Source organism: Nicotiana sylvestris, chromosome 3, assembly GCF_000393655.2.
Source record: "Nicotiana sylvestris chromosome 3, ASM39365v2, whole genome shotgun sequence".
Lineage (NCBI taxonomy): Eukaryota > Viridiplantae > Streptophyta > Magnoliopsida > Solanales > Solanaceae > Nicotiana > Nicotiana sylvestris.
In genome coordinates this window covers 95417137-95436559 of record NC_091059.1, presented here as the reverse complement: position 1 = coordinate 95436559, position 19423 = coordinate 95417137, and positions in this window count along the sequence as shown.

Here is a 19423-nt window from a genome sequence, read left to right as displayed (position 1 = left end):
TGTTATTTATATTATGCAATTGAATTGAATAGGTTTGGGCCATTTGGAGTCGAGTTCGGCAAGAACGTGGTTTCAGGTTGATTTTGAGCCGGTTCGAGGTAAATGGCTTGTCTAACCTTGTGTGGGGGAATCCCCCTTAGGATTTGGTATTATTGATATTTGAAAAGCCTTGTATGTGAGGTGACAAGTGCGTACTTGTGCTAATTGTTGAAAATTCGATTTTTCTTTAGGTAATTTTAATTGTGTTTCTTTTTTCCTGTTTATACTACTTGCAATTTAAGCTTGTTGTTAGCGTAGGGAAGCATGTCTAATTGACTTAAATTGCTTTACTTGCTCAAACTGCCTTATTTGGATTACGTGCAGCATGCTACGCTACAAATACCTGTTTTACCTTGGTATGGAGTTTGAACAGAACTATGTATTCTTGTTGTTGTTGCTGTGTGTTTACTTTGGGACTACGGGACGGTGTCCCCGGAAATTCCCTTGTATGTTTACTTTGGGACTAAGGAATGGTATTCTGGGAGACCCCCCTACACATTTACATTGGAACTACGGGACTGCACCCGGTAGATTCCCCATGTACTGAGTATTTACATTTATGACTACGGATCGGTATTCCGGGAGATCCCCTTGCATTATGAGTTGGACTACGGGACGGTATCCCGGGAGATCCAATGGATATTTATATTAGGGACTACAAGACGGTATACTGGGAGATCCCCAGTTGTTATTTCTTTGTTGAACTGTATTTCTCTATGTGTTTACCTTGCCTCTATAGTAGTTGTTGCTGTTTTTTCTATTCTGTGTTACTCCTTACTGTTGCACTCATTATACTGTCTTATTTTTACACTATTATACCTTGTATTTCATTTAACCTCAGTAGGGCCCTGACTTTCCTCGTCACTACCCGGCCGAGGTTAGGCTTGGCACTTACTGAGTACCGCTGTGGTGTATTCATGCCCTTTCTACGCATGTTTTTCATGTGCAGATCCAGGTACTTCCACTCAGTCTTATCATCCTTGAGGCGAGGTGCTTCTGTAGAGACTTCGAGGAATATCTTCCTTGTTCGCAGACCTTGGAGTCCCTTTCTATCTTTCTGTAATAGTACAACCCTTTAGTACTTCCCTTTTGGTTAGACATTTCTGGAGTTAGAGCTTCTTATGTATCTCTTAGCTTGTGATTCATGGGGTTTTAGATCGCACTCCCAGAAGAGTTATTTCTTTCCATAAATCTCAACGAATGGTTGAGAAGGGGTGTGATGCGTATCTAGCTAATGTGAAGGATGTTATTGTTGATACCCCTACAGTCGATTCAGTCCCAGTAGTACGGGATTTTCCTGATGTGTTTCCAGCTGATCTTCTAGGCATGCCGCCCGATAGAGATATTGATTTTGGCATTGATCTGTTGCCAGGATCTCAACCCATTTCTATTCCTCCGTATCGTATGGCTCCTCCTGAGTTGAAGGAGTTGAAGGATCAGTTACAGTAAGTGCTTGATAAGGGTTTTATTCGGCCCCACTGTATCACCTTGGGGTGCTCCTGTCTTGTTTGTGAAGAAAAAAGATGGTTCTATGCGTATGTGTATTGATTATCGCCAGTTTAACAAAGTTACAGTGAAGAACCTTATCCTTTGCCTCGTATTGATGATCTATTTGGCCAGCTTCAGGGCACACAGGTGTTTTCTAAGATTGACTTGTGCTCAGGTTACCATCAGTTGAAGATTCGGGAGCCATATATTCCGAAGAAGGACTCGGTATGGTCATTACGACTTCCTTGTTATGTCATTTGGGCTGACCAATGGCCCAACAACCTTTATGTATTTGATGCACAGTTTGTTCCGGCCATATCTTGACTCGTTCGTCATTGTCTTTATTGATGATATTCTGCTGTATTCCCAGAGTCAGGAAGATCATGAGCAGCACCTGAGGACAGTGCTCCAGACTCTGAGGGAAAAGAAGTTATATGCTAAATTCTCGAAATGTGAGTTTTGGTTGGATTCCGTGGCATTCTTAGGCCACGTGGTATCGAGTGAGGGTATTTAGGTGGATTCGAAGAAAGTGGAAGCAGTGCAGAGTTGGACCAGACCATCTTCAACAACAGAGATCCACAGTTTTCTTGGCTTGGTGGGTTATTACCGTCGTTTTATTGAGGGGTTTTCATCGATTGTAGCCCCTATGACTAGACTGACCCAGAAGGGTGCTCCGTTCTAGTGGATGGAAGAGTATGAGGCAAGCTTTCAGAAGCCCAAGACATCCTTGACTACAACCCCAGTTTTGATATTGCCTATAGGTTTGAGGTCTTATACTGTCTATTGTGATGCCTCAAGGATTGGCCTTGGAGCAGTTTTGATGCAGGAAGGAAGGGTGATTGCCAACGCGTACAAATAGTTGAAGGTACATAAGAAGAATTATCTTGTACATGATCTCGAGTTAGCTACAATTTTTCATGCCCTGAAGATCTACCGTCATTACTTGTACAGTGTTCCTTGTGAGATTTATACTGATCATTCGAGGTTGTAGCACCTGTTCAAGCAAAAAGATCTAAATTTGCGCCAGAGGAGGTGGTTAGAGTTGCTGAATGACTATGATATCACTATTTTGTATCACCCAGGCAAGGCCAATGTGGTGGCCTATCCTTTGAGTCACCGGGCGGAGAGTTTGGGGAGTTTGGCTTATTTACCAGCATCGGAGAGGCCTATGGTGATGGATGTTCAGGCCTTAGCCAGCCAGTTTGTGAGATTGGATCTTTCGGAGCCCAGTCGGGTTCTAGCTTGCGTGGTTTCTCGGTCTTCATTATTTGATCGTATCAGGGAGCGTCAGTTTGATGACCCTCATTTGCTTGTCCTCAAGGACAAGGTTCAGCATGGAGATGCCAGAGATGTGACTATTGGTGATGACGGGGTATTGAGGATACATGGTCGGATTTGTGTACCCAATGTTGATAGGCTTCGAGAGTTGATTCTAGAGGAGGTCCATAGTTCGCGGTATTCCATTCATCCGGTTGCCGCGAAGATGTACCAGGATTTGAGGCAGTACTATTGGTGGAGGCGGATGAAGAAAGATACAGTTGGGTTTGTAGCTCGGTGCCTCAATTGTCAGCAGGTGAAGTATGTGCACCAGAGACTGGGTGGGTTGTTTCAGCAGATAGAGATTCCGGAGTGGAAGTGGGAGCGGATCACCATGGACTTTGTAGTTGGGCTCCCACGGACTTTGAGGAAGTTCGATGCCATTTGGGTGATTGTGGATCGGCTGACCAAATCCGCGCATTTCATTCCTGTATGTACTACCTATTCTTCGGAGCGTCTAGTGGAGATTTATATCCAAGAGATTGTTCGTCTGCATGGTATTCCAGTTTCCATAATTTTAGATAGAGGTACTCAGTTCACATCACGGTTCTAGAGGACCGTACAACATGAGTTGGGTACTCGGGTGGAGTTGAGTACAACATTTCATCCTTAGACGGATAGACAGTCTGAGTGCACTATTCAGATTCTTGAGGATAAGCTCCGTGCGTGTGTGATTGAGTTTGGAGAGTCTTGGGATCAGTTTTTGCCATTGGCGAAATTTGCCTACAACAACAGCTATTAGTCTAGTATTCAGATGGCACTGTATGAGGCTTTATATGGTAGGTAGTGTAGATCCCCAATGGGTTGGTTTTAGCCGGGTGAGGCTAGATTATTGGGCACAAACTTGGTTCAGGATGCTTCAGAGAAGGTTAAGGTGATTCAGGATAGACTCCGCTGTCACGACCCAAATCGATGGGCCGTGACGGGCACCCGGTACCTTACTCAACCGAGTACCAACGTAACGTATCTTTCTTATTACATTATCATACACACGTGAGATACATGCCTAATAGGCCAAAATAATCATTTATAAACTCAAAACATAGGTCGACAAGGCCGTACAATCTTTCACGTACACAACATATGTCTACAAGCCTCTAAGAATACATAAATATCATAAAGGTCGAGACAGAGTCCTGCCATACCAAACAATATACGTCTAACTCATACTAACCAAACAAGCAACTCCGAAGCAAATGGAGCGCACCAACATCTTTCGCTAAGCTGATAGCCTACATGGAGGGATCTCGACCTGTCTATCAGGACTTGCGGGCATGAAACACAGCGTCCCCAGGCAAAAGGGACATCAGTACGAATATTGTACTGAGTATGTAAGGCACATAAATAAATACATAAGAGACATGGAAGACATATAGAGTACATGACTCAACTTGTAAGTCTGAATAACTTTTGTAAATCATAAATTACTTTTAGTGTCATGCATATGCGTATGAGTGTCATGTCGTGCATATGTACATGTTTCATAACATCATCAGCCTCTGAGGGCATCCCATCATATCATATCGGCCACTGTGGGCAAAATCATCATCATATACCAGCTGATCAGGTGGTGGTGCGTATATAACGCCATAACCTTTCCCATATACCATATACATATATATACATACATATATACGAGTGTATAATGCCGTTTGAATCATATTAATGCCACTGTGGGCAACATCATCATCATATACTAGCTGATCAGGTGGTGGTGCGTATATAACACCGTAACCTTTTCCCATATCCCATATACATATATTTACATATATACGCGTATATAACGCCATCTGGTCATGGGTCAATGCACATGAATGCAATGCATGAAAAGTACATTAATAAAATCTTTTGGAATCTCATAAGACCATTTTGCCTTTGAGTAATATCATAAAGTAAACTCTTTTCAACTTTTGTATTTTTCTGAGACCCATGAACATATGATAAAATATTATGATACAGGAAATTCAAGAACATAGATATCTTTAATACTTCTATGAATAGAGTCATTCATGGAATTTGTGCATTTGCACGCTTTGTTCGTATTGTATGGATCATGTCAAAAGAAAGAAGGAATAGCCTTAACATACCTGGAGTAAGAAAAACTCCGTATAATATTCCCGGAGGAGATTGCACCGTATTCCTTTAGAACCATAAAATTTGTACGTTGTTAAACTTCCAATAATCTTCGTTGAGTTTTTCTTTTGGTTGGAAAATGTTTTCTTGTGGAATCTCGCCGTTCTGGTTGTGTTTGTTCATAAGAAATGGAAAATTTGCTTTGTTTAAAGCTTGAATTGGCTAAACAGTGGCTAACGTATTCAAGACCAAGAAGCTAACATTTCCTTGTTAAATTCCAATCTCCAACATCTTGTGAATCAAGAGCATCTTTTGGTTCTTTTTCTACAAAAAGGAAGATGCAATCAAATTAAGTTACTTATTAAGTTCAATCCACCCTTGGGTAGCCAGCCACCTACTCCAACATGACCTTGAGTCATTGTTTGGAAAGTGGTTTGTTGCCACGTTTCGTTTGGGTGAATTTATCCACTTATTAGTTAACTGGGTAATGTCCCGTTATCCGATAATTAATCAGTAACCCGCATAATTTAAAAATTACCATAAATTACTTAAAATTCTATTTATTTTTAAAATACTTCATATATACTTTATACCTTATACTACCGTGGTCATATGGTACCTTGCATGGTACTAGTTCATAATTATCGGGTATTATCGCTCGAAATACCGCTCGACCCGTATTTTATCCCAAATGCCAAACTTGGACGGAAATTCGTTTCCTTTGACTTGCTTCCGCTCTCACCTTCACAATTTTACTTATTACTTGTTTGAAATAGCATAATCCTTATAATCTCCGAATAATATTTTCCTTGGACTGATGTCAATTACCTTACGACAAATTCAATGTACGATACTACATGTTGCAACGTCGTCGTAATTTGATACTGCGAAGCGCAACATCATCGTAGTGTAATACTGCAGAGGGTAACATCATCTCAGTATATATTACTGCGGGACGTAATATTGATGCAATATTGTGGGGTGTAACATCATTCCCCCCTTTGGAACATTCGTCCTCGAATGTTGACTAATGCTCTGATCATTTTCTTAACTTATATCTTCTGAATACTTTAGAACTTCCCTTAACACCTAGGCGACTGTTCTGTGAATAAGTCCAAAGTCCAAGGCATTCCCTCCTTAGGCCTACTTTTCACACCACAACTTGTAGTTGGAATCCTTCCAATCTCGTAACTGTTGCTACCTTTCATCATGCAGCCTGTACGATTTTGGCCTTGTAAGTGTGCCCAATCTCTAGGTTTCATATGTAGAGCTTTATGAAATGTCCCTTTGGGCATCTATGAGTATACTGAAGTTCTTCGCTCGGTACTTGGTTGAATTCACGAATATTGTTATATCTCATCGCATAGGTCCGTTTAACCATCCATATGAATTTACTACCATAACTCTTACTTTAATTTATCGTTGTTGAGGTCTGCTACCAAATCCTAGCTTACTCTCATTGCTCATTTTATATATATAAATTTAAGTCCTTTAATGCTTCCTCATTACTGTTCATCTTTAGAATGACAGCCTAATCGTATCTCATACTTTGTAACTTATGTCCATCCATTGTTGATTCACCTCAATATTGATCTACAATATACCACCGATAAATTAGCCTTTTATGTAATATTGCTTCTAGGATTCATGTTTTATCAGGGAACATCTGAAATGATTAGATTGATCCACATAGGGCGATACCCTGCTTTCATAACCGTACCTCACAGCATCGCAATGTGATTCACCTTGCGTGGGACTTTAGTCCTGTCCAATTCATAAGATCTGTTTCTTTTCTTCGTTGAATCATTACTCAATCGAAGGCCCAAATATCATCTTTTATCTATCACGATTACACCCTCATTCTATTACTAGGGTGGCATTCTAAATGTTGTTAGTTTTAGACTCCTTTGAGTTTATTCAGGCTATAGTGAGCTTTGTATAATTTAGAGAAACCATTTGCTCTTCTTGTTTTTATGGGCTTAATCCTGAGGACTTATCCATTTTCGTTACCTTCTCACTTGCCCTTTTTTATCCTTACTCTTGTCTTATAGAACCTTGTCGCTTCACCATACAATGGCTTGCGACCTACACAACTCTATTTATATCACTTGCAACCTTTCAACTTGCTTGCATCATAGATTTTCTTATGTCATTCTGGGACATCAAGCGAGGCATCACATCGTCTCTAACGCTTATTTGCTTTCTTAATTAGCCTCCTCGATACCTAGAAACCATAGGCTATGGGATATGCCACTTACTATGCCGCTATTATTCCTGGATATTGAATCCCAGCACTTCTAGCCTTCTATCCAAAGTATGGACTATTCGCATATTCTTCCTTTGAGTATCTCGTACGTTGTTCACCTTTACCTTATTTACCTTAAAATCTCGCATCGTATCTTCTATCTTTTTCCTGACCTCCCTTCCACATAGGTATAATTCACGTCCATAACTTGAATCTCTATTATAATTCTTACACCTCTGGTGTATACACAATCCGGTGGGAGCTTCGTACTGACTTCTTATGAGGTTGGTACTCTTCAATTGGCTTCATTATAGAGCTATTATAAAATATTCCTATTGTACTATCTTTCTTATACCGCTGCTACTTAAGAGTGATTCTGAGGTCTATAATTCTCTTGGTCCCTCCTGTTTTGCTTAGTTGATGTAACTCTTTAGTCTCCTCTTCTTTCTGATCAGCCTCTATGTAGGCTTAAGATATCCTCTGGCCTGCGGCTCCTGGTATTAGTTATTACTTTAGCCTTTCATAGGCGCTGAGGGATATTTATGATAAAATCTTTTAACAATTCAATCCTTCATCTATGACCTGGGCTCAATTCTTTCTTTTAAAGTATACCAGAATCTTCTACGACTGTATATGATGCAGGAATAAAATTCCAAACTCTTAAGTGTGTTCATAACGTCACCAACTCGGGATCATTGATCGAATAATCTCTTTTGTTCCTTCTTAACTTTCTTCAATGTAAGCTATTACCTTTCCTGGTCTTTCTGCCCCCTTGTTCCGTGCATACTTAGCTTATCTTAGTTCCCACGCATGCTATAGTTTTCATGCAACTCATATGACCTTCGAATTTTTCCTTTAATTTTTTTTCTTCCCGTTCATTGTCCATGGTAGGGGCCACTTTCCTTTGGAGTGCTTACAATGTTGTTGTGAGACTGTTGTTGCACGACGCTTTCCTTTTTAGGTCGTTGTGCTTAGGTTGAAGCCTTCTTCCTTATTTCCTGAGCTAGTCTTTCGTTATAGTACTTAGGGAGAACCCTTTATTCCTATAAAGTTGTGAGCTTATTATGGACCTTTTGATGTCCTTCCTTGCCTATAATTATCCGTAGTTGCTTACCTCCATGCCATTGTGCTTGTAGGATTGCTTCTGGACTGATATTTTGACTGTCTCCCTAGTGGCACTCTCTTTTATTCCAATAACATTCATACGGTACCTTTAACTACCCCTACTCTTGTTTGAATATATCTCACGTATTATAATGATATTCTTTGAGGCTGAATTCTCCATGTTGGTTTCTACTATGTTTATCATACACGATCTGATGACTCGTCTGTAACCTCCTGTTTAGCCATAACTGGGATCTTCCTGACCTAATTACTAACTACTCGTTGGCCCATTCTCGTATCAATATTCCTCGTAATCTTTCTTGGGTTATTTACTTTGTTTTAACTTATGTCTCGCACTGGCTCCTTATTTATTAATAACAGCTCAGGCAGGAACCTTTACTTCCTCTCTTTGACATCGTGCTTGCACAATATTCTTGAATCGTAGTGTATCTGTAAGATTTGGATAAGTGTCATCTCATTCCTTTTTCATATATTGCATTCTTCCTTTGAACCACTTAATTCTGGCTTAATGCCACATTACTAAGATATTCCCCTTAGGGTTGTACTAAAAGCTGAAGCCACGAGGATCTACCTATAGATGTTTTACCTCTTCATCTTTAATGTCGTTTCTCAACATCAATGATCCTTACTCGCCTTGCGGCAATTCTTCTGTACCAAGGATGACAAATTCCCTTACTCGCGAGGGTGACACTTAGAGTAACTGGCACATACAGTCTCTTAAGCTTAACTTTGCTCACATTGTTTGCTCTAGAGAGGCGTCTCCCTGAATGACTATTCTCTGAATTCATCGTGAATCTCCTTCTGTGGTCCATTCTATTACCGCCAGAACGAAATCTGAAATTCCCATGATGCCAAGTACTTTCCAATCATTCAGTCCCTAATTCATATTTAGTTTTATCTTGTATACCAGTCCATACTGATTTCTGTTACTCTGAGGATTAACTCTCCGCTCTGGTAGTCGCGTTGGAGTCACGAGCTAATTTCTCTAAATGAGGATATAACCTTATGGCCTATACTCTTTCGTTATCTTAAGGCCCATCACCTTTCATCTCTTCCTTCATTTGACTATAGGTTCTGTAACACTTTACCGTTTTCATCCATGTATCACACCTTATTCATAATGCTTCCTTATCTCTTTTCTTATTACTCTGTTAATATTTTTGCATATCCCTTTTCTTGTGAAAACTTCAATACGACATTCTTTCGCTTTTAACTTCCCTTTGCTCCATCCAATGGCTCTTTGGGTTGCTCAACATCCTCGCTTTACTAGGGATGAGAGCCACACTTAAGGTAATATTTATCCTATCCAGGCTTTCAGTGCCTATCTTCTAAATTAGTATTCACATCTAATCGTAATATTCTAGGGTGCACCATCTGGGTATCTCACAAGAAGATCTATTGGCACATTTGTAATACCCTTCAGAAATGCCAACAAATGAAAGTAATCCATTTACCAATTTGGGTTACTCTAACCCCAGCCGGATCTTGATATCCCATCCTTATCTTAACTATACCTGTTAGCCCCCATAGGGCATAACTGCAATGGGTGTGACCAATTGTGCATACCTCTGTTATTGTTGAATATAACTCAAAAAGCTTATGTTCCTCTGCCTCAATTATAAACGTTGTTAACCTTCATTAACGGGGCACCTCATACCCTTCTTCATCTTGCTTCTTTTGCTTGTTGAAACTTGTATTTATCTTCTTAATCTCTATGGTCTTTCACCATAAAGGTGGATAGACATTCTTGCCTTAAGACTCCTTATCAAGAGGCTTACACCTTTCAGTACACACATGATCTGGTTAAGATCTCATATTTACTTATCATAAGCATGATACAAAGTCGAATTCCTCTAATTCAACACTTCCATAGCTATATCTCTTATCGATCATCTCTGAATGTAGGCATCGTTTTAGTACGAATAAAAATGGAAGCTCGGGACTTGAATTCTTATAACTGATCTAGACCACACGATCTAGAGTAAGAAGAAAGAGTGATAGTCTTAAATGCCCTGTAGCCTCCTACTTATAAGTGTGGTGCACGACACACCCATAAACAAGACTCTGGCTTGTAGACTCCCTAGGACAGAACTGCTCTGATACCACTTTTGTCACGACCCAATCCGATGGGCCATGACAGGCACCCGGTACCTTACTCAACGAGTACCAACGTAACGTATCTTTCTTATTATATTATCATATACACGTGACATACGGGCCTAATAGGCCAACATAATCATTTATAAACTCAAAACATAGGCCGACAAGGCCGTATAATCTTTCACATATACGACATATGTCTACAAGCCTCTAAGAATACATAAATATCATAAAGGTCGAGATAGAGTCCTGCCATACCAAACAATATACGTCTAACTCATACTAACCAAACAAGCAACTCCGAAGCAAATGGAGCGCACCAACATCTTTCATTGAGCTGATAGCCTACATGGAGGGCTCTTGACCTATCTATCAGGACCTGCGGGCATGAAACGCGTCCCCAGGCAAAAGGGACGTCAGTACGAATAATGTACTGAGTATGTAAGACACATAAATAAATACATAAGAGACATGGAAGAAATATTGAGTACATGACTCAACCTGTAAATCTGAATAACTTTTGTAAATCATAAATTACTTTTAGCGTCATGCATATGCATATGAATGTCATGTCGTGCATAGGTACATGTTTTATAACATCATCAGCCTCTGAGGGCATCCCATCATATCATATCGGCCACTGTGGGCAAAATCATCATCGTATACTAGCTGATCAGGTGGTGGTGCGTATATAACGCCATAACCTTTCCCATATCCCATATACATATATATATATACATACATATATATGCGTATATAACACCATTTGAACACATACATATAGACGCGTATATAACACCGTTTGAATCATATTTTAGCCACTGTGGGCAACATCATCATCATATACCAGCTGATCAGGTGGTGGTGCATATATAATGCCGTAACCTTTTCTCATATACCATATACATATATTTACATATATACGTGTATATAACGCCATCTAGTCATGGGTCAATGCACATGAATGCAATGCATGAAAAGTACGTTAATAAAATCTTTCAGAATCTCATAAGACCATTTTGCCTTTGAGTAATATCATAAAGTAAACTCTTTTCAACTTTCATATTTTTCTGAGACCCATGAACAGATTATAAAATATTATGATACACGGAAATTCAAGAACATAGATATCTTTAATACTTCTATGAATAGAGTCATTCATGGAATTTGTGCATTTGCACGCTTAGTTCGTATCGTATGGATCATGCCAAAAGAAAGAAGGGATAGCCTTAACATACCTGGAGTAGGGAAATCTCCATATAATATTCCCGGAGGAGATTGCACCGTATTCCTTTAGAACCATAAAATTTGTACGTTGTTAAACTTCCAATAATCTTCGTTGAGTTTTTTTTTGGTTGGAAAATGTTTTCTTGTGGAAGATCGCCGTTCTGGTTGTGTTTATTCATAAGAAATGGAAAATTTGATTTGTTTAAAGCTTGAATTGGCTAAACAGTGGCTAACGTCTTCAAGACTAAGAAGCTAACATTTCCTTTTTAAATTCAGTTCTCCAGCATCTTGTGAATCAAGAGTATCTTTTGGTTCTTTTTGTACAAAAAGGAAGATGCAATCAAATTAAGTTACTTATTAAGTTCAATCAACCCTTGGGTATCCACTTGGGTGAATTCATCCACTTATTAGTTAACCGGGTAATGTCCCGTTACCCGATAATTAATCAATTACCCGCATAATTTAAAAATTACCACAAATTACTTAAAATTTTATTTATTTTTAAAATACTTCATATATACTTTATACCTTATACAACTATGGTCATATGGTACCTTGCATGTTACTAGTTCATAATTATCGGGTATTATCGCTTGAAATACCGCTCGACCCGTATTTTATCCCTAATGCCAAACTTGGACGGAAATTCGTTTCCTTTGACTTGCTTCCCCTCTCACCTTCACGAATTTACTTATTACTTGTTTGAAATAGCATAATCTTTATAATCTTCGAATAATCTTTTCCTTGGACTGATGTCAATTACCTTACGACAAATTCAATGTACAATACTACAGGGTGCAACATCATCGTAATTTGATAATGCAAAGCGCAACATCATCGTAGTGTAATACTGCATAGGACAACATCATCGCAATATATATTACTGCGGGATGTAATATTGACGTAATATTGCGGGATGTAGCATCCGCACAGCCTAGTCCAGACAGAAGAGTTACGTAGACCGGAAGGTTCGTGATGTTTCCTATATGGTTGGAGAGTGGGTTCTTCTTCGGGTCTCGCCTATGAAGGGCGTTATGAGATTTGGGAAGAAAGGGAGGTTGAGTCCGAGGTTTATTGGCCCTTTTGAGATATTGAGGCATATTGGGGAGGTTGTTTATGAGCTCGCCTTACCTCCTAGCTTGGAAGGGGTTCATCCGGTATTTCATGTTTCGATTCTCCGGAGGTATCATGGTGATCCGCCGCACGTGTTGGATTTCATTTCAGTTCAGCTGGACAAGGATCTATCTTATGTTGAGGAGCCAGTGGCAATATTGGACAAGCAAGTTCGAAAGCTAAGATCAAAGAACATTGCATCTGTGAAGGTTCAGTGGCGAGGTTAGCCGGTCGAGGAGGCGACCTGGGCGACCGAGCATGATATGCACAGCCGTTACCCTCATCTTTTTCTCTACTTCAGGTATATCTCTATGCTCGTTCGAGGACGAATGAATGTTTAAGTGTGGGAGGATGTAACGACCCGGCCAGTTATTTTAAGAATTTATGCCCTAATCTTTTATTAACTACTTTCCCCGTGTTTGTTTCTGCTATTTTGATTCGCCGAGATGTTTGTTTTTGAAATTCGGAGTCTTTTGGGACACTTAGTCCCTAAATGAGAGCTTAAGCTTTAGAATTTGGACTGTAGTCGGAGTAGTGTGAAGACGGCTTCGAAATGGAATTCCGTCGGTTTCGGTAGCTCTGTTGGGTGATTTCAGGCTTAAGGGCATGTTCGGATTGTGTTTTGGAGGTCCACAGCTTATTTAGGCTTGAAATGCCAAAAGTCAAATTTTTAAAGTTTTCGGTTCGATAGTGAGATTTTGATATCGGGGTCTGAATGAGATTCCGGAAGTTGGAGTAGCTCCGTAGTGTTGAATGTGACGTGCTTGCAAAATTTCAGGTCATTCGGACGAGGTTTGGTAGACTTTTTGATTGAAAGCGTAATTTGAAGGTTTTTGGAGTTCTTAGGCTTGAAACTGTTGTTTAATTGGTGTTTTGATGTTGTTTTGAGCGTTTCAAAGATTGGAACAAGTTTGAATGATGTTTTAGAATTGGTTGAAATGTTTGGTCGAGGTCCCGAGGGCCTCGGGTGTGTTTTGGATGCTCAATGGGTCATTTTTGGAACTTAGAAATTGCAGAAAAATGTTCCAACAGTCAATTCTAGTTTCCTTCTTCGCGTTCGCGAGTGGGGTCTCGCATTCGCAAAGAGGATCTGGGGTTGGTGAGGAATTAACGCTTCGCGTTCGCGAAGGAGCTCCTGCGTTCGCGAGGGTGTGGGACCTTTTGCCTACGCTTTCGCGAAGGCAGTCTCACGTTCGCGTAGGAGAAGAGAAATGATCATCGCGTTCGCGAAGAGGGAGACTGGGTAGTGGAACTTTAGTGCATTGCGTTCACGACCGTTGTCTCGCGTTCGCGAAGAAGAACGCGCCTAGGCAGAATGTTTAAGTTCAAAATCGAGGATTTAGCCATTTTTGTGAAAACTAGAGCTTGGGAGCTCGGATTTGAGCGAGGTTTTGAAGAATTTTTTGAGATATCGATTGGGTAACGATTCTTAACTTTTTGCTTGTAACTCATTAATCTAAACAAGAATTCATCATTTAATTTCGGAATTTGTATGCAAATTGGGGGAAAGTTCTTAGACCAAAAATTCGAGTTTTGATTGGGGATTTGATATTGGATTTGGATAATTATGGCATAGTTAGACTCGTGAGAGTATGAGAATTCTGAAAATGTAAATTTTACCCGATCCCGAGATGTGGGCCCGAGGGGCGTTTTGGTTATTTTACCTAATTTCGCGTATTAGCTTAGAATTTGTTTGTAGAATCAGTTACTTGAAGTGTTATTTACATTATGCAACTGAATTGAATAGATTTGGGTCATTTGAAGTCGAGTACTCGTGGCAAGAATGTGGTTTCGGTTTGATTTTGAGCCGGTTCGAGGTAAGTGGCTTGCCTAACCTTGTGTGGGGGAACCCCCCCTTAGAATTTGGTATTATTGATATTTGAAATGCCTTGAAAATGAGGTGATGAGTGCGTACTTGTGCTAATTGTTGAAAATCCGATTTTTCTTTAAGTAATTTTAATTGTGTTTCTTTTTTCCTGTTTATACTACTTGCAATTTAAGCCTGTTGTTAGCTTAGGGAAGCATTTCTAATTGACTTAAATTGCTTTACTTGCTCAAACTGCCTTATTTGGATTACGTGCAGCATGTTAGGCTAGAAATACCTGTTTTACCTTGGTATGGAGTTTGAATTGAACTGTGTATTCTTCTTCTTGTTGTTGTTGTGTGTTCACTTTGGGACTACTGGACGGTATCCCGGGAGATCCCCCTATATGTTTACTTTGGGACTACGGAACGATATTCCAGGAGATCCTCCTGCACATTTACATTGGAACTACGGGACTGCACCCGGTAGATTCCTCCTATACTGAGTATTTACATTTGGGACTACATATCAGTATTTCGGGAGATCCCCTCATAATATGAGTTGGACTACGGGACGGTATCCCGGGAGATCCACTGGATATTTATATTTGGGAATACAAGACGGTATCCTGGGAAATCCCCGATTGTTATTTCTGTGTTGAGCTGTATTTCTCTATGTGTTTACCTTGCCTCTGTAGTAGTTGTTGCTGTTCTTTCTAGTCTGTGTTACTCCTTACTGTTGCACTCATTATACTGTCTTATTTTTACATTGTTATACCTTGTATTTTATTTAACCTTAGTAGGGCCCTGACTTTCCTCGTCAATATCCGACCGAGGTTTGGCTTGGCACTTACTGAGTACCGTTGTGGTGTACTCATGCCCTTTCTGCACATGTTTTTCATATGCAGATCCAGGTACTTCCACTCAGTCTTATCATCCTTGAGGCAAGGCGCTTCTGTAGATACTTTGAGGTATATCTGCCGCGTCCGCAGACCGAGGAGTCCCTTTCTATCTTTCTGTAATAGTCTAGCGCTTCAGTATTTCCCTTTTTGTTAGACATTTCTGGAGTTAGAGCTTCTTTATGTATCTCTTAGCTTGTGATTCATGGGGTTCCAGATTTTGGGAAGTGTTAGGTTGAGATTCTTGTTCCAAATTACTTAACCTTATGTAATTTTAACTCACATCTCTTACTTGACATTTAAGGTATTCCCTCACTTGTTTCAGATGATTTTATTTCTTTTATTTTCGTATTCTCTTTCAAATATGTCTCTTTCTATAGGTCACCAGTCTAAGTCCCATGACAATAACTATTAAAGTTACTAAAATTTAAGAATGTCTATTCAGGTATAAGTAGAAAGTATAAAGCACATACGTTAACTAATACCAGACTATGACATAAATGTTCCAGCTACTAGATTTTACATTCAATTGTGTTAACTATAATAGTATTGAAATATAAGTTTTGCTATTCACATTCACATAAGTATTAAAACTGCAACCCCATATTCTTATACCTCTCTAGTGTCTCTTGATCTCAAACTCATCTCATATTGTATATTAGCTACCAAACATGTATCTTCTTTTGGGGTTTTTGGGAACACGAGTCCAAACAAACTTCGAACAACAAGGGACACTGAAAAAGTGGTGACTATTCCTTTGTGATCTACCCAAAAAAATGATTCTCACATAGATATAGCAAACATACAAAAATGTAAAAGGAAGCACGTGCATATAAATGTCATGTCATGCATAGGTATATGTGTACATAATATCATCAAGCCTCTGAGAGAATCCCATCATATCATCTCGACCATTGTGGGCAAAATCATCAACATATACCAGTTGATCAGGTGGTGGTGTGTATATAACGCCATAACCTTTTCCCATATCCCATATATATATATATATTTACATATATATACGCATTTATAATGCCATTTGGTGCCACTGTAGGCAAAATCATCAAAGTATATCAGCTGATCAGGTGGTGGTGCATATATAACTGTCACAGCCCTAACCCCGAAACTGGTCGTGATGGCGCCTCTCGTGAAGACAAGGCCAGCCAATTAAACCAAATTCACTTTTTAAACAGTTAAACAACATCAAAACAGTCTAAAACGTGATTTAATAATACTAAGTAGCGAATAATAGCAAATAAATGCGGAAGTACAACCCGACACAACCTTAATCGGGGTTTCACAAGTCACGAGCATCTAACAACACTAAGTCCTCAAATGTAACTACAGAGTTTAAATACTAAACTAAGGACATAAAGGAAAGAGATAGGGAGGAGCTCCGGGCTGCGAACACCAACAACTACCTAAAGACTCCTCGAGATCCGCCTGAAGCTGGAATGAATCAGCACTTGTGAGCGGGACCAGCTATGCCTGAATCTGTACACAGGGTTCAGGGAGTAAAGTGAGTACTCCAACTCAGTGAGTAACAAATGTAAATAAAGACTGAAAGTAAGAAAACACGTAAGGCACAAGGCATTCTATAATGAAGCAGTAAAATCATTTAAAAGCAATAAACCAGTGAAAGTCAAGTAAAATCCTCATTCAACAAGTAAACAAGTAATTGACAGGTAGTGAAGGTAAATAAATAAAAGTTTGCCCCTCGGGCACAGTATCAACAAATCCGCCCCTCGGGCAGCAACAATACTAGCCCCTCAGGCTCAATATCACATCACAATGGGTACCCGTTCTCACTGGGGGTGTGCGGGCTTCTGGAGGGGCCCCTTACGGCCCAAGCGCCATAACAAGCCATCTCGTGGCATCAAAACGGCCTCATATCAATCAAGCCACCTTATGGCGTACATATCTCAGGCCCTTGACCTCAAATCAATATCAGTGTTTCCTTACAACGTAGGCCCTCGACCTTACTTAGTCAAAATCCTCACAAGCCCCTCGGGCAATAGTAAAACAGTGTTTCTTAGCCCAAACATCATTTAAGTAATAAAACTGAGTAAACATGGCTGAGTATGAAAACAATGGGAAAATAGCATGACCGAGTTCAAATATAAAGTCAAACAGTGAGGAAATATTAGTAAAAAGCCCCGAAGGGTTTAAATAGTTGGCACGAAGCCCAAATATAGCATTCAGCCCAAATAATAATGATAGCAAACAGTTTTCAATCAAATACACAGTAAAAATCATCAATCGGGACGGACCAAGTCACAATCCCTAATAGTGCACGAGCCCACGCTCATCATCAAGCGTGTGCCTCACCTCAATATAGCACTACGATGTGCAATCCGGGGTTTCAAACCCTCGGGACATCATTTACAATTATTACTCACCTCGAACCGGCTAAATCTCTAGCTCACGATGCCTTTGCCCCACGAATCGGCCTCCACTTGCATCGAATCTATCCAAAATCAGAACGAGGACGTCAAAATATGCTAAGAGAATGAAGCCCAAGCGAAAACAATCAATAAGGGCACAAATCCCGAAATTACTAAAACCCGACCCCCGGCCCACGTCTTGAAATTTAGAAATTTTTACACCAATAGATTCCTTATCTTCCCACGAGTTCATACATATCAAAAGTTCCCAAATCCGACCCCAAATGGTCCTCCAAATCCCCAATCAAAAGTCCAACTTTCCAAGCCCTAGTTCTTCAATTTTTAGCTTAATTTCCATGATTTTCTAAGTGGAATTCACATAATAATCGAGTTTTAAGTCCGAGAATCTTACTTGCCAACGATTCCCCTTGAATCCCTCTTCAATCCCCTTCAAAAATTCCCAAATGACCAACTATGGAGGAATAAGCCCCAAAATCGCGGACAAGATGAGCTTAAAAACATTCAGGTCGCCGATTTCTCCAAGTGGCAACCCACGTTCCTGGAAGGCTCTAAGCCCCGATCCCTCAGGATCAACGCCAGTGGTTCCTTTGGCGGAAGCTGCATCAAATCCGGCTGCGCGATTCGAAGCTACGTCAACGTCCTCTTCAAGGACCCCCGGGTCACGAGCCCGACCGGATTCAGCCGTTCCGGACTCAGCAGCCTCCAACCGAGGCACCTGCAAATCTCTTACACTCGGCCTCCTCCTCTGATAACAACTAGGTCGGGAATCCAAATTAGAGTAAGAATTTGAGAAGTAAATGCGGAAGCAATAACAACAAGGAATTAAACAACTAGAATTAAAGAGATAAAAATAAAGGATATGGGAAGAATTCAAGGAAAGAATTCCAAGAACTTCCAAGAATATAAGTTCTATAGCCTTGACAAGATCAAAGTAACAACGTCTTGATTTATGGAACAAAACAAACGCCTTTACTTAAAAAGCAAATCAAAACAATAGATTCGGATCTTGACCACTTTACGAGTAACTTGAGACAACAATTAATAACTAGTATTAATCGCCTTCTAAGAATACCACAAAGGAATCAAAGATATCATAAAAGAGAAGTAATCTTACTACCTTGAACTAAGAACTAGTAAAGGTTGAAAGATAAATCTCAAAGCACAAGTAACAAAGGTTCAAAAGAACTCTCAAAGTATGATATACTTAATCAATAAATGTTGTGTCTTATGAATGAGAAGAACTCCTTATTTATAGGAGTTAAAAGCACTTAAAATAATGTAGGGGGTTGCTAAAAAGTCATCTAAATTAGGTAGGGGGCTGCTAGGGGTCACAATAGCCATCAAACTTAGGTAGGTGGCTCCTAAGGGGTAACAAAAGCCATCAAAATTAAGTGGGGGGCGGCCAAATCCTTTTGGGGCAGATTTGGGCCTTAAAACTATTAGTTTGGGCCATTGGTTTGGACTCCAATTGGGCTCCTTTTGAAACACCCCCTTTTGGACCTCTTTTAAGGTCATTTTGAGCCCTATTGGTGGACTTCAAGGGCTGATTTGGTAACCCAATCTTCCTCCTCTTGGACTTCAATTTGGAC